At 47.6% G+C, this 16,061-nt stretch overlaps 1 protein-coding gene across 1 annotated transcript in view; it reads left to right on the top strand.

Annotated features, from left to right (window-relative positions):
* The first annotated feature begins 790 nt into the window (after positions 1–790).
* The window catches only part of h6pd (hexose-6-phosphate dehydrogenase (glucose 1-dehydrogenase)), a 67,051-nt gene continuing 51,780 nt past the window's right edge, over positions 791–16,061 (top strand). The window contains 1 exon segment of the mRNA XM_052039377.1: positions 791–1,164. The gene's annotated coding sequence lies outside the window, so the exon portion shown is untranslated.

The raw sequence follows: 16,061 nt of genomic DNA, 5'->3' as shown, positions 1-16,061 counted from the left end.
AATTTGTGGATTACTGACCACCGGCCTTGGTAGCTCGAGGCTCAAAATGAGCCCATTTCAGGCAACTGGCTTATTGCAAGGGGTTGGAGTTAAGAACAAGGCAGGTATTGTTCCAATTCCACAGGGTGTTGGTGAGGTCACAGCTGAAATACTGTGCACAGTTTGGTCCATTAACACAAATAAAATTGGAGGCGGTCCGAAGGAGATTCACCAGGGAGTGAGAGTTGCAGTAGTACAAGACATTGGTGAGACCGCACTTGGAGTACTGTGTGCAGGTTTGGTCGCCCTTGTTATAGAAAGACATCATTAAACTGGAAAGAGTGCAGCTAAGTTTTACGAAGATGCTGCCAGGATTCAGTAGCGTAGCAGTTAGCGTAACACTATTACAGTGCCAGCGACCCGGGTTCAAATCCGGCCACTATCTTTAAGGAGTTGTATGTTCTCCCCATGACTGTGTGGGTTTCCTCCAGGTGCACCAGTTCCTCTCACATTCCAAAGACGTACAGGTTAGGAAGTTGTGGGCGTGCTATGTTGGCGCCGGAAGCGTGGCGACACTTGCGGGCTGCCCCAGAACACTCGAGGCAAAAAGATGCATTTGACTGTGTGTTTCTATGTGCATGTGACTAATAAAGAGATCTTATGGAGGGCCTGAGTTATAGGGAGAGGTTGGCAGGCTAGGAATGCAGGAGATTGAGGGCTGACCTGTAGAGGTGTATAAATCATGAGGGGCATAGATAGGGTGAACGCGCGCAGCCTTTTTTCCCGGGGAAGGGGAACTAAAAACTCGAGGTTTAAGGTGAAAGATCTAAAAGTGACCTGAGGGGCAACTTCTTCACGCGGAGGGAGGTCTGCGTGTGGAATGAGCAAGTGGTTGGAGGCAAAGTGAAAGAACAAGACTTAAAAGGGATAGAGGCCAAATGGGAGGAGAAGCATGGACGAGATGGGCCGAAGGGCCTGTTTCCAAGCTGGTTATTGCTCTAGGAGCCCAGAAGCAGCGTGCACCCGCTGCAGTGGGTCATGGTGAAGGCTCCAGCTCCAGCTCCAGTGCAACAGCTGAGAGAGGCGGGTTCGAACCCCGTCCGGAAGCGGTAGTCAGATGATAACCCGTCTCGATGTTCGTCTCTGCCGGCGTCCTGTGTTCACGGAAGTGTGCTGCTCAAACAGGTTGGTGAACGTTGCATTTCGGGGTTGGTTTGTTCTGGAGGGGGCCAGATGTTGCAGCCGGGGTGTAGTGAAAGGCTGCCAGCTGTGGTTTCCGATGGAAGGAGAAACAACGTAACCGCTGGAGGTTTCAGCTAACGCTGGGATCAGTTGAGGCAACACTGTAGCGACCTTCTCCCCAGGGTCAGGGCGATGGGATCATCTCCAGGCTGGACTACAGCCCACTGCGCTTCTCAAGGGCAGTGGCTCCCACTGAGGCTGACGGTGCAAACCCTGTGATATTCACAAGGCTGCTGAAACTCAGCTGCCAGACGCCGGCGTGAAGTGCTGACGTTTCTGCGGAGCCTTCCTGCCAGGAAACGTGCTCTCTCTACCTCTTGACTCCACATCTGATTTGCCGCCTCTTCTTTTAGTGGCCGCTTTCTCACAGCTCCGGGGATCCGGGTTCGATCCCGCCCTCGGGTGCTGTCTGGTGGTGTGGGGGGTTACATGCACGAAATGCTGGAGGAACTCAGCGGGTCAGGCAGCATCTATATGGAGGGAAATAGAAATAGATTGCTCCCGATTCCAGCTGTTACTCCAGATTCCAGCATCTGCAGAATCGCCTGTGTTCCTGATAAGATGAGATTTCTTTATTAGTCACATGTACATCGAAACACACAGTTAAATGCATCTTTTGCGTAGGGTGTTCTGGGGGCAGCCCGCAAGTGTCGCTGCGCTTCCGGCGCCAACGTAGCATGCCCTGTGTGGGGTGGAGGGTGGGGGTTTGTTGCTTTCTCTCTGTGGGTTCCCCCGGGTGCTCGGATTTCCTCTCACGTTCCAACGACGAGTCAGTAGGCCGCTGTAACTTGCCCCTGGTGTGTAGGTGAGTGGTAGAGGGAGGGATAATGAAATGGGTTGGTAGGATTAGTGCAAACGTTAGTGGTTGGTGGTCAGTATGGATGATGTGGGCCGAAGGGTCTGTTCCCGCGTTGTATCTCTTTCTAACTCTCCACCTCAGCGTCCGATAGTTCAAGGTTCAAGACTGCCTCCTGATCCCAATCTGGGCACCTACACTGCAGTACCAATGGAACGCTGCACTGTCCTCAGATGTGAGATAAATCTGAACTTCTGCCTACACTCTCAGTTGGACGTAAAAGCCTCCTGGGCTAACGCCTGAATTCCATTAATGTGGACCCTGTAGTTTCTGGTGCCACTGGGATGGGCCACAACCTCTGACTAGCACCCAGGGTCTCTCGCCTCCCTCTCAGGCCCTCCTGGGACTTGCCAACTGCCCACCCAATCCTCAGAATCAGGTTTATTATCACTGACTTGTACGTCATCAAATCTGTTGTTTTGCGGCAGCAGTACAGTGCAAGACATAAAAATTACTATAAATTACAAAATAAATAAATAGTGTAAAAAAAGAGGAATAACGAGGTAGGGTTCATGGACCGTTCAGAAATCTGATGGCGGAGGGGAATCGTTGAGTGTGGGTCTTCAGGCTACTGTACCTCCTCCCCGATGGTGGTAATGAGAAGAGGGCATGTCCCGGGTGGTGAGGGTCCTTAGTGACGGATGCTGCATTTTTGAGGAACCGTCTTGTGAAGATGTCCTCAATGGTGGGGAGGGTTGTGCCCGTGATGGAGCTGGCTGAGTCTACAACCCTCTGCAGCCTCTTGCGATCCTGTGCATTGGCGCCTCCATACCAGGCGGTGATGCAACCAGTCAGAATGCTCTCCACCGTACAGCTATAGAAATTTGCAAGAGTCTTTGGTGACGTATCAAATCTCCTCAAACTCCTAACGAAGTAGAGCCGCTGGCGTGTCTTCTTCGTGATTGCATCAATGTGTTGGGCCCAAGATAGGTCCTCTGAGATGTTGACACCCAGGAACTTGAAGCTGCTCGTCCTTTCCACTACTGACCCCTCAATGAGGACTGTTGTGTGTGGACTCTGAGTCACTTGTTTCTGTGGCTCACCTTGTGAACGAAACCAACCAGATCCCTGGGCTGAACCACTGAGCTGCTGTGTCCCTGGAACTGTGCATCAAAAACTCTGCTTATAAGGAGAGGTTGGACAAACTTCAGTTGTTCTCTCTGGAGCAGCAGAGTCTGAGGGGAGATCTGATAGAAGTTTATAAAATTAAGAGAGGCATAGATAAGGTAGACAGCTGGTATCTTTTCCCTTGGGTCGTAATATCTAATACTAGAGGCCATGCATTTAAGGCGAGAGGGAGTAAGTTCAAAGGAGATGTGCGGGCCAAGTTTTTTATTTACACAGAGGGTGGTGGGTGCCTGGAATGTGCTGCCTGGGGTGGTGGAGGCAGATACGCTAGAAGCGTTTAAGAGGCTCTTAGATAGGCGCATGGATGTGCAGAGAATGGAGGGACATAGATCAAGAACGGATTAGTTAGGCGTTAATTATCAGTTTAATTAGTTTAACACAACATCGTGGGCCGAAGGCTCTGTTCTTGTGTTGTACTGTTCTATGTTCTATAAATAAAACTATAGTTCCTCGGTAAAACACTCCACAGGTAGGGTTTAATGGGATGATTTTTAAGAAGTATAAAATGTTTATTTAGTTTGAGCTGTTTTCCTACTGTCTTTGCCAATTAACTTTTGCAAATTACCACGATTAATACAAGTAAGTGTTTTTTTTTACAATTTTGTTCGTCTTATCTGCGACTCAGCCGCAGTTTTTGAAGGCTGTCCACAGCTTACCTGGGGCTTCGCAGTGACACTGTGTTGAAGAAGAGCAGGCCTGCTTATGCCAGTATTCTGGCCAAGCGTTTGAACCGGTGTCCGCCTACTCTGAGTGACTGTGGTCTGATGTGTGGAACAAACTCGCCAAGGCTCCGACGGACAGGACTTTCCATTCCAATAACTCCTGCAGACTCGCTGGAAGCTTGCAGAGATGGAGCTGCAACCCAAAGAACAGTCAGCTACCTGATATTGTACTTGAAGAGGCAGCAATTACTGTTAAACAAACAATGCCGCATATGCTGTACCACTCTCTTTTAGCATAGAACAAAAGAAGAGCTACACATTTGCAAATGTACAGGTTCAGTTGCAACATAGGTCTCTGGGACCTTCTCACTGGTGTTAATGTCACCGATATCCCCCGCGCCTATTCTGGATGCAAACTGCCCAACCATCGCAGTGTCCCCTGTCATCTCTCGATCACTACTTTGTACCTTCCTTGCCTTCATCTATCACATCCTTTTCAGCGCATGCTGTGAGTCGTGATGTGTTTTACCATCGGTTCTTGGATCAGAGCAGTTGTGCACAAACAGCAAATGATCCTCATTAAACTTCCTGTCAATCTTCCCCAAATAATTTCTGTCTCCGTATATGTCCACGAGTTCTCTGATCTGGATGTCCGCACCTAACCAGAAGGTCTAAGTAAGCACCCATAACACCAACTTGAAACCGTCTTTCTATCTGCACTTGAAATATTTCCTTTGGCTCCATCTTCCCCTTGAAGTTCTCCTGCTCCAGGCTTAACCTTCTTCAGAGCCAAGAGTTTGTCAGCTGACCAGTCCCCCAGTGCTGGAGTCGTCCACTAATGGGAAGATTGTAATGTTGTGTATGGACCTCGTCCATCAGCTCTTTAAGCCTCCTTGTGAGGCAAAGTGAAATAGGAGATGTGAGACTGCTTTCCATTTCCAGTGTATACATTCCCCAAATCGGCTGGAGTGGAAGGTGGCCCAATGTCTGATATTAGGTCTGGCAACCCATGGTTGCAAAGACGAACTCGATTCTTGGGTTCTTTTGGCTATGGTGCAAGATCCACAGGTTGGACTTTGAACCCTTGCCTGCTCATACAAGGAGGTTAGTCCAGTCCCATCTGGTAATTTTCAGTATGGACTCTTTGGAATGACTTTGAAGACTCTTCCATATCTGAATTGGTGTCCTCTGAGGTTGGTCCTGCAGTCTTGGCAAGGTGAAGATCTATTCACAACACCTTCAATATCTTGGTGTGATCCAGGCCAGTCCACAAGCCCAGGCACCAATGTCTTCATGTGCACCTTGCCAATTATGTGGGGCTTACTTAAGACGCTCTGGGAAATGCCTGACTTACTCTTGATCTTCGGACTTTTCTCGTCTTCTGTGGATGAAAGGTCAGACGTTCTCGGTGAGACTGACATCAGGTTCATTCCACGTGGTCAGGGCGTTTTCACAAACCTGCCTTTGCATTTTTTTTGAGTGCCTTGCAATTTCTTCAGCTGTGACTGGGAAATCACCATGGATAGATCATAGCATGAAAAATTTATTCTCAATATCCACTGTGGTGCCTCTGTTTGGGAGCTTTAAGAACAGCATTCTATTTTGCAATAACACCTGTGGGATGCCTTGAAAATAGACAGCAAGGGGTTGCAGTCCATTACAAATGTGAAGGGCCATCCTCAGAGGAGTTTGTAAAAATGACGGTGAATGCCTTGTTTTTGTTCTGTGCACTACTACTGGCGGTGTGCAAGAAGCTTGCAGTGCAGGTTACACGTGACACGTGTCCATAACAAGAACGACGACAGCTCTGGCACATTGACTGAAGTTGTCACATTGGTGCAGCTGGTAAGATCTGTTGCCTCAGCTCCAGTCACCCAGTTCCATCGTGATCCCCCACGCTGTCTGTGAGGAGTTTGCGCGTTCTCTCCGTAACAGCGTGGGTGCTCCGGTTTCCCCCCACATCTCAAAGGCGTGTGGTTTGGTAGGTTAAGTGGCCGCTGTAAACTGTCCCTGCTGGAGGTACGTGCTAGAATTCACATGGAATTTAATGGGAATAGGTTAAGGGAGGAATTAGCTGGTGGAATGGGATTGCTCTGTGAGCCAGCAGTGGTTGGATGGGCTTTATGCAACTCCTATGTTGTAAGGAACTAGGATGCTGATAGTTTTACTACAACGTGAATCGGCTATAATGTGATTGATGGATTAGGAAACACTGTTTGCATTACGCAGACCACATTGTTTGTAGCTCAATCAAGAAGACCTGTTTAAATCTGTGTTTTGAAGGCAACTACAGGTATATCAGTCCGTGAGGGGCATAGTCAGGGTGAAAGCACAGTCTTTTTTCCCAGGGAGCGGGTGCTAAGAACAAGAGGGCTTAGTTTTAAGATCAGATTTAAAAGGGACATCAGGGGCAGCTTCTTCACGCAAAGGCTGGTGCGTATTTGGAATGAGCTGCCAGAAATAGTTGTTGAGGCGGGCACATTAGCAACGTTTAAAAGCCATCTGGATAAGTACATGGATAGGAGAGGTTTAGAGGACTATGGGTCAAACGCAGGCAGATGGGACTAGCTCGCTGGGCAACGCAGTCGGCAGGGACGAGTTGGGCCGAAGGGCCTGTTTCCATGGTGCATGACTCTGTGACAGCCTGTTCTGCTATAACGCAGCTTTCTATAATGCAAGGTTTCTTAGGAACATACCTGTTGCATTATAGCAGAACTACCTGTAGTTTCACTGCTCCTCTGTGTCACAGTGACCAGGAATGACTCGCTGTCAAAGCTGACGCACGTCACGTATGCTCTGTTTTCCTGTCCCATTTCTCCTCCGTCACGGACGGAGAGTTTCGGCTGAGCGTTAGGGTGGATCCCAAACCGAACGCAAGGTCCGGCAGGAAGCGGGCTTCGTCGTGTAACGTGCCAAGGAAGGACCTGAGCGCCGTGACGTGTTCGAGCCTCATCCTCCTCCACGCCAAGACACAGGGAAGCGCACTTGCTCCTTTCCAGTTTGGCACTGTGCCAACGGAGCCTCCGGAAGACCTCTGCACGCACTCAAAAGTGCTCTTCCTCAGTTGCTGGGGCGCTCAATATCTGGGTCTTGATTACAGAGGGAGTGAGAAAAACCCTGCAGCACCAGACCTGTGACCAGGGAGACCTTAGCCCTGATACTGTGTCGGCATTCGCGCCTTCAATGAGCTTGCATTGACCAAGCTGTGCGGGTGCATGGGACTCGGTAAAAAACGTTGTACCTGCCCACTCTGTGACCTTGTGGTTGTCACAGAGAACAGTCTTGTCTGGAATTATGACTATTGGTGTTGCCCAGTCACTCCACTGCATCTTCATCTGCATTCTAGAGTAGTCTAATTTCTTCTTGGGGCATTGGACATTGACTTTGCTTCTTGGTATTGGTATTGGTTCATTATTGTCACTTGTACCGAGGTACAGTGAAAAACTTGTCTTGCATACCGATCGTACAGGTCAATTCATTACACAGTGCAGTTACATTGGGTTAGTACAGAGCGCACTGAGGTTGTACAGAGTGTATTGATGTAGTACAGATAAAAACAATAACAGTACAGAGTAAAGTGTCACAGCTACAGAGGGAGTGCAGAGCAATAAGGTGCAAGGTCACAACAAGGTAGATCGTGAGGTCATAGTCCATCCCATCGTATAAGGGAACCGTTCAGTAGTTTTATCACAGTTCTTGACTTAGGATAGCTGGTGTATAGGGCGGTCATTGGCCTCTTCCATGTTTCTTCAATTGTCTTCTGATGTAAAAGTAGGCCATTTGGCCCATCGAGTCGATGGTGGCTCTGAGATCCATCCTGCTGCCCTATCTGTTTCCCTGTAGCCTACTTTCTCTCAAATAACCACGATCCCTCACTGTTTCTCCTTCCACCCACTTACACTGAGGGTAAACTAGCCTACCGACCAGCACGTCTTTGGGATGCGGGAGGAAACCGGAGCACCCCTCCCCCGTGGGAAACCCACGCGGTCACAAACTCCACACAGGCAGCGCTCGAGATCGGGATCGAACCGGGGTCACTGGAGCTGTGAGGCAGCAGCTCTGTGCCACCATTTCCTGATTCCTTTGAAGGACAGGATGTGCAAATTGTCAACTGTGCCAGTGGTGCAGGGCTTCACTTGCGTTGCTTCTAGTTAATGGGACCTTGCTGAACCTTTGACTCTCTGCCCCAGTGGGTTCAGGGCTCCACTTAAATCGGTGTGTAGCGCCATGTCGCTGCTAATTGATGGGATCTCGCTGAACTTTTGACTCAATCTACCTTGCCCCGTAGCCAATCACTCTGCAATTACATTTTATTTGGTCAGGTGAGTGAATTGTTTTTCATTCTGAAGCAGTTGACTGAGAAAGTGTAGAAAATAAAATTCCAGTAACTGACTTTGAGTAAACAAGGCACTCACTGATGTATTTTTTGAAACTTGGGGTACCAAACCGTGAAGTTTTACTTTTAACAAACCTTGTTTTCTATTTGACCCAGATTAATGCCATTGTACTCTTGTCTTCCCCAATCTATAAACCTGTAATGTCTCAGAGCCTTTTGTTTCTCTTATGTTTTATTTTGTTGCAAGGCCTTCTCCTCTGCCTACGTTTGCAAGAATGTGCACTGCTTGTATTTTTTTTGCCTGAATTTTGATATGACAGCTTAGAGACAAAATTGGTCACTGTCTCATTGTACCTACCCCGTCCTTGTGCAACCTTTAAGACACACTAGAATTTCGAGGCAATAATACATGTGAATGCATGAGCAAGTTTAGAACATAGAACACTACAGCACAGTACAGGCCCTTCGGCCCACAATGTTGTGCCGACATTTTATCCTGCTCCAAGATCTATCTAACCCTTCCCTCCCACATAGCCCTCCATTTCTCTATCATTCATGTGCCTATCTAAGAGTCTCTTAAATGTCCCTAATGGATCTGCCCCCACAACCTCTGCCCGCAGTGCGTCCATGCACCCACCACTCTCTGTGTAAAAAAAAATTACCTCTGTCATCCCCCTTATATTTTCCTCCATTCACCTTAAAATTATGTCCCCTCGTGTTAGCCATTTTCGCCCTGGGAAAAAGTCTCTGACTGTCCACTCGATCTATGTCTCTTATCATCTTGTACACCTCTATCAAGTCACCTCTCATCCTCCGTCTCTCCACGGAGAAAAGCCCCAGCTCACTCAACCTATCCTCATAAAACATGCTCTCCAATCCAGGCAGCATCCTGGTAAATCTCCTCTGCACCCTCTGCAAAGCTTCCACATCCTTCCTATAATGAGGCGACCAGAACTGAACACAATACTCCAAGTGTGGTCTGACCAGAGTTCCATAGAGCTGCAACATCACCTCGCGGCTCTTGAACTCAATACCCCGACTAATGAAGGCCAACACACCATATTGCCTTCTTAACAACCCTATCGACCTGCGCGGCAACCTTGAGGGATCTACGGACTTCATAAAAGATTCCTTCTTGTGGGATACAGCCAACAAATTAGAAACTTTTAACGATGTATATAATTTGTATCAGTTTTCAGTGCACATTGTCCCTGCAATTTGGCAAGACTGTTGCATTTATTTAGTATCACTTAATGTGGAAAGACATCCCATAGCTCTTTGGAAAATATGTGGTCACATAAAATTGACCCTGAGCCTCAGACAGATCCAGGGAGGAGCGATTCTTGCTCAGTGAAGCAGCTTTCTAGGACTATGTAAAAGGATCAAGAAACGGAAGCAGGAATTGGCCCATCGACCCTGCTCCACCATGGAAGACCTGACCTTTGAGTCTCAACACTTCTCCTGCTTGTTGTGCAAAAGGTGTTGGCCGTCGTAAGACTGTGCCTGCACCGCTTTGTGGGGCTGGAAAGTTCCAACGATTGAGAGAAGTTCCTTCTTATTTTAAATGGGCGCCCCTTTATCCTGAGTCAATGCTCCCATAGTTGTAGACATCCCTTTCACCCCCCCCCCCCTCCCCACCCATAATCCGGGGGAAATATCTACTCTCAAATACCCTTAGACCCTTTCTCGTTTCAATGTTTCCTGTGCCAACTACCAAACTCCAGAGGGTACAGACTCACTGCACAGTTCTTCCTTGAAGGACAACCCTCCCGTCCCGGAGGGATAGACAGGATGATGGAGGGAAGTCCTGGATCTTTGAGGTTAGATATTTTTAGTGGAGGAACAGATGCCTTCTAGATCTCAGAGTGATGGGGAGGGACTAGGGAGGGCTTTGAAGTTGTTCACTCTACTTGGATTTCAACACTGCTATCAGAAACTGGTTGTCTTTCAAACCTCCATCATAAACCCCTTCACCGATCCTCCAGAGAAAGCAAGATAACACCCAGACACACTATCCTTTTTCATTATTCCACCCCTTCGAAAAAGAGGCACCAAGCGTTAACGAGCACCACTGAGAATCCGACCTTGTGTCTGTTGAAGCCTTCAGCTCATTCTCTGGAACAGAAGACGTAAGGTCACCCAGCCTGATCAATAACAGCTGTACTTGTGCTTAACCTACATTCACTAGGTTTATAAAATAACATACACGCTGCTTTTCAATGCTGGCTGTGGTAGATTATCCTGAGTTTGCAAGGATTTTTTTCTGGCTTCTTTGTCATTTTTTTAATAGAAAAATCAGGCGACTTCATAGGAACATCAACAGCACAGGAACAGGCCCTTCAGCCCACGATGTTGTGCTGAACTAATTAAGCTAATGGTGCCTAATTAAACTAATCCCTTGTGCACATGGTCCATATCTCTCCATTCTCTGCATTGAAAGGCCTGGATAGAGTGGACGTGGAGAGGATGTTTTCAGTAGTGGGAGAGTCTAGGACCAGAGGGCACAGCCTCAGAATAAAAGGATGTCCCTTTAAGCAGAGACAAGGAGGGATTTCTTTAGCCAGAGGGTGGTGAATCTGTGGAATTCATTGCCACAGACGGCTGTGGAGGCCAAGTCATTGGGTACATTTAAAATGGAGGTTGATAGGTTCTTGATTAGTAGGGGTGTCAAAGGTTACGGGGAGAAGGCAGGACAATGGGGTTGAGAGGGAAAAATAAATCAGCCATGATCAAATGGCAGAGCAGACTCGATGGGCCGAATGGCCTAATTCTGCTCCTATGTCTTATGGTCGTGTTTATTTGCCTGTCCAAGAGCCCCTTAAATACCTCTTTTATATCTGCCTCCACCACCCCTGGCAGTGCATTCCAGACACCCACCACTCTCTGTGTGGGGGAAAATAATTCCAGAGATTTTATCTCCCGCCTGAAGTTGCGTGTAGCTTTCCGCTCAGGAAGAGAATGTGCCCGTCACCCATCCCACCACTGCATTAGATCACGGTCAATCCTGTGTCTTGGCTCCACCTATCCGTCGTGGTTCCATGGTCTTTAATGGCTTTGTCTCACAAAAATAGACCAGAGGTGCCTATAGATGTATAAACCACATTGTATGTATAATCTTTCATAAAACTATTCATGCTGAGATGAAATCGGATATGGATCAAGCACATCAGTTTGTTTAATCATTTCTTGGTGCTGGTTAATTTAAGTGCGTTACTTGAGAATTGATCAGACACCAGGGTACGTTTACGACTTTGCATTAGGGCCCCGTTGTATTTCAGTGTCAATCCCCTTTGCTTGGCTGACTTGGGAACAAGTGACTTGTGTGAATATAATGTTACGCCTCCAGATTGAGACTGCTTGAGCCACACTTTCAGTTCAGGAGTGTCACTGTGCTACACTAGTATTTGAAACACTTCATCTGCATTTCCGCAAATGTTTTTACACTGCACGGGAGATGCGTTTGCTGTGCTGGTCCAGTACTGTTGAGGAATCCTTTCCACCATGTGTTGGGGTTGCATTGGGTCGGTTGATGCTTGAGCATTTTCACGGACCGTACAAGAGTGAAATTGAGTGAGGAACAGCAATATTATTTTCACATATACTTCTAAATCTCAAAAGACTTAGTGATGGGAGAGACTAGGTTATTGGTATTGGTTTATTATTGTCATGCATACCAAGATAGGGTGAAAAACTTTTGTTTCCATGCCAGCCAGACAGATCATGCCATATATCAGTACATCAAGTTAGTAGAAAGGAAACGATGCAGCTACAGAGAAAATGCAGTCTAGGCAGACACATAAAGTGCAAAGGCCACGATGATAAGGTAAGATATCTTTATTAGTCACACGTATATCGAAACACGCAGTGAAATACATCTTTTGCATAGAACATTCTGGGGGCAGTCCGCAAGTGTCGCCACACTTCCGGCGCCAACATAGCATGCCCGCAACTTCCTAAACTGTACGTCTTTGGAATGTGGGAGGAAACCGGAGCACCTGGAGGAAACCCACGCAGACACGGGGAGAATGTACAAACCCCTTACAGACAGCAGCCGGATTCGAACCCGGGTCACTGGCGCTGTAACAGCGTTACGCTAACCGCTGCACTACCATGCCTGCCTGAGGTAGATTGGGAGATCAAGAGTTCATCTTCAGCGTGTAAGAGGTCTGTTCAAGGGTCTGATAACAGCGGGATAGAAGCTGTCCATGAGTCTGGTGGTTTCAAGCTTTTTGTACCTATTGCCCGATGGGAGAGAGGAGAAGAGGGAATGATCAGCTTTGAAGTTGTTTAATCTGCTGGGATTTCAGCAGTGCTGTCAGTTGCTCATCAAGTTCTTGACTCTTCTGGTTTGGATTATTCTACCACTGCAAAACAGCTGATTCAAATAGAACATAGAACGCTGCAGCACAGTACAGGCCCTTCGGCCCACAATGTTGTGCCGACATTTTATCCTGCTCTAAGATCTATCTAACCCTTACCTCCCACATAGCCCCCTATTTTTCTATCATTCATGTGTCTATCTAAGAGTCTCTTAAATGTCCCTAATGTATCTGTCCCCACAACCTCTGTCGGCAGTGCGTTCCACACACCCACCACTCTCTGTGTAAAAAAAAACTTACCCCTGACATCCCCCTTACACCTTCCTCCAATCACCTTAAAATTATGTCCCCTAGTGTTAGCCATTGTTGCACTGAGAAAAAGTCTCTGACTGTCCACTCGATCTATGCCTCTTACGTCTTATCTCCAACGTCTTAACAGGATAAACCAGAGGGGAGGAATGTGGGAGCAGAACTGTACAGCCCAATTTTTGATAAAGCTAAAATTGGATCTGCATTTATGCTCCTGCCATGTCCCAAAGCATCTTATTGCTGAGGGGTCACTTTTGGGCTGTTTTCACCATTATAGCATAGGAAATGTGACAACCAATTTGTGCACAGCAAGCTCCCACATGTGAACGTGATCAAAAAGATTTGTTTAAATGATGTTGGTTTAGGGATCAAGAGTGGCCTGGGATGACACACGTCTTTGAACTAACGCCATGGAATTTTTTTATACATCCGGCTGAGAGTCTAGGCAAGGCCTTGGTTTAATGCTCTGCGTGAGAGACTCCCTCAGTACTGCTCTGGCTGTCATGCACAACCTCTGACTCAAAGCTCAAAGGCAAGATTCCCACCCACTGATCAACAGTTAACACACGAGGTTGGGTTTGTCAGGCCAAAATTGGACATCCCTATCTTGTGCTATATTCTCTGATGTATAAAAAAAATCCTATGGTGCTAGTTCAAAGATGTGTGTCATCCCAGGCCACTCTTGATCCCTAAACCAACATCATTTAAACAGATCTTTCTGATCACATTCACATGTGGGAGCTTGCTGTCCACAAATTGGGATTATGCATTTGGTTACCTACTGCAGTAAATCTCTGATAATGCAACTATTTAGAAATGCTAGTAGTTTGCCATCTGACTCAAGGGTGACGTCTCCTGCTTTCCTCAGATACTTGCTGGGACCTGGGATTCCCACACGAGTGTGGCGGTCGGCGTGATGATATTACAGTGCCAGCGACCCGGGTTCAATTCCCACTGCTGTTTGTACGTTCTCCCCGTGTCTGTGTGGGTTTCCTCCGGATGCTCCGGTTTCCTCCCACATTCCGAAGGCGTACGGGTTAGGAAGTTGTGGGCATGCTATGTTGGCGACGGAAGTGTGGCGACACTTGCGGGCTGCCCCCAGAACACTATGCAAAAGATGCATTTCACTGTGTGTTTTGATGTACATGTGACTAATAAATAAATATCCAAACATCTATATCTTACTGGGTTCAGTAGAAAATTTATTACAAATGTCCCAAATGTGCTGGATTATTGCAATTTACTGAAATATCCAACATTGAGAGGTGGTTGTTTAAAACTGAGGTGTGTAGAAACTTGTCAAGAGGGTGGTGGAGTTTTGTATCTCAGAGGGTTGTGGAGACCAGGTCATTGGGGGTATTTAAGGAGAAGGTAGATAATTTTTGAAAGATTGGGGAATTGAGGGCTGTGGGGAACTGCAACATAAAACATAGAACAGTCCAGCACCAGACAGGCCATTCGGCCCACGATGTTGTGCCGATCTTGATGCCAATTTCTACTAAATGTCCTCCTCCTGTGTATCATCCACATCCCTCCCTTCCCTTCACGTGGCTACCTAAAGGCCTCTTAAACTCCACCAAACTGCCTGCTTCCACTACCACCCTTGGTAACCCATTCCAGACACCCACCACTCTCCGTGTTTAAAAAAAATCTTGCCTCTCGTGTCACCTTTATACTTCCCTCCCCCAACCCTTCAAAGCGTGTCCTCTGATGTTTGACATCTCTACCCTGCGGAACAGATTCTGACTGTCTACCCTATCTATGCCTCTCATATTTTTATAAACTTCTATCAGCTCTCCCCTCAGCCTCAATAAGACTATTGAACGGCTCCCTTATACGATGAGATGGACTATGACCCCACGATCTACCTTGTTGTGACCTTGCACCTTATTGCACTGCACTTTCTCTGTAGCTGTGACACTTTACTCTGTACTGTTATTGTTTTTACCTGTACTACATCAATGTGCTGTGTACCATCTCAGTGTAACTGCACCGTGTAATGAATTGACCTGTACGATCAGTTTGCAAGACAATTTTTTCACTGTACCTCGGTACAAGTGACAATAATAAACCAATACCAATACCGCTCCAGAGAAAACAGCCCAAGTTTGTCCAACCTTTCCTTATGGCTCATGCTCTCTAATCCAGGCAGCATCCTGGTGAACCTCTTATACACCTTGCTGCAGCATGACATCCTTACCCTTATACTCAGCCCCCCTACCACTGAAGGCAAGCGTGCCATACGCCTTCTTTACCACCTCGTCCACGTGCGTGGCCTCAACTGGCCCAGAAGAGGAGCCGAGGCCTGGGGCAGATCGGCCATGATCACAGTGAATGGTGGGGCAGGCAAGAGGGACCGAGTGGCCTCCTCCTGCTCCTGTTTTCTTATGTTGAGTTTTTAGCTCTGTATATGAAATCCTAATGGTAGTTTTACACATTGAATATTATCATGGTGTTGAACAACTGCTGAGGCTGTAAAAGTGTGGCTGGTGATGAGTAGTTTTTCAAAATAGGACATTGGATTAAGGTTATGATTTTGATTTATTACTTCAACTGAAGTCTTGACTTGTAGGAAGTAGAGACCACCTGTCCCACCCATAACAAGTGAGTGAGGGAGAAGGACGTGGAGATTAACAGATAAATACTTGGAGACGTGGGATGGGGAATAGATAAAGGGTTAACTGAAGTAATTGGTGAGGGAGGGAAAGGGTGCATGGGTCAGGTGGGCGATCCAAAGAGGAAGAGACGGTTGTCGGGAAGACGAAGAGGGAATGGGGTGGCGTAGGGAGAGGGTAGTGGGTGACATGCGGGGAGCGACGGAAGGGGAGCCACTGCAGGCCACGTTTTCCGTGCAACATACAAAATGCTGGAAGAATTCAGCAGGTCAGTCAGCGCCCGTGGAGGGGAGATGGGCAGCCGACGCTTCGACTGTCCAATTCCCTCAGTAGGTGCTGCCCGACCCGCTGAGTTCCTCCAGCGTTTTGTTCGTCGCTCCAGATTCCAGTGTCTGCGGTCCCCTGTGTGTGCACATTTTCTGTGCTGTGGCCAGCTGGCAGTGTCAAAGCCGCCTTTCCCTGACACGCTACACCGAGCTGCCACCCAACGGGGACAGGGAGACGAAGAAAGGCACTGAGGTGGGATGGATAGAGCAGTGACAAATGACCCAGGGGCAGTACCTCGGCAGATTGGCTGCAGCAGGAGTGAGAAACCATCCCTCCTGCTGGTGGTGC

Source organism: Pristis pectinata, chromosome 26 (genome assembly GCF_009764475.1).
Source record: "Pristis pectinata isolate sPriPec2 chromosome 26, sPriPec2.1.pri, whole genome shotgun sequence".
NCBI classification, from domain to species: Eukaryota; Metazoa; Chordata; class Chondrichthyes; order Rhinopristiformes; family Pristidae; genus Pristis; species Pristis pectinata.
Note: the sequence above shows the minus strand (reverse complement) of the source record. Positions and strands in the feature narration are given on the sequence as shown.